The following is a 979-nucleotide window of genomic DNA, read 5'->3' on the forward strand; positions in this document are numbered from 1 at the left end:
CACACAAGAGATCCAAATAAAGGAGTTATTGGAAACAGATTTTGCAATAACTATCTTTAATATGGTCAAGGAAACTTAAAAATGGAGAATGTTGGCCAAGAACTAGAAATTATATTTAAAATATAGAACCTAGAACTGAAAGACATAATAATAGAAATGACAAACTCCATAAATGGCCTTAACAACAGATTAGATGTAACTGAAAAGAGATTCTCTAGAAGTAGAGGAGAAAAAGGAGAAAAATGGGACAGAAGCAATATATGCAAAATTATTGGCTACAAGTTTTCCAAGAATGACACCAAATTAATGATTTATCAACAGACAGATTTGAAGGCACCAGTAACCCCATGCAGAATATACCCACAAAAACCGTATCTAAGCACATTATGGTAAAGTGCTGAAAACTATAGCAAAGGCTAAGGCACAACCATAGTGAGGCAGGGAGGAGAATTTAAAGGAGCAACAACTCACCTTACAGATGAATTCGTAACAAAAATAATGGAAGCTGGAGGATAATAGAAGTATATAGTCCAGGTACTGAAAGTAAATAGCAGCCATATTTGAATTCTACACCTAGCATAATGATTCTTCAAGAACAAAAGTGAAAGTTATTTTCAAATAAAAAACCAGAGAACTTCCTGTCAGGAGGCCCACACTAGAATAAATGAAGAGGCAAATATTAAAATACACAAAAGATAAATAATTCTGTGACAAAGAGAAATTGAATCTAAATGAAAGTGCCTGGAAAGTATTGGTCAACACGTTTTTATTATAATTTTTGATATGAATAAGGGCATAAAAATAATCAGATAAACAAAAAAACATAATTGAAAACAAAAAAACATCTGCTGAAAGAAGAGAGTAGCCAAACTTGAATTCTATACCTAGCAAAAATGTCCTTCAAGAACCGTAAGGTGTTTCCTGATCACTATAACCTAAAATGGGGGTTGGTGAGTTTTCCAAAAAATAGCCAGATAGT

Source organism: Delphinapterus leucas, chromosome 11 (genome assembly GCF_059928025.1).
Source record: "Delphinapterus leucas isolate spDelLeu-1000000601 "Yukka" chromosome 11, BTC_Dleu_Yukka2, whole genome shotgun sequence".
Classification (NCBI taxonomy): domain Eukaryota; kingdom Metazoa; phylum Chordata; class Mammalia; order Artiodactyla; family Monodontidae; genus Delphinapterus; species Delphinapterus leucas.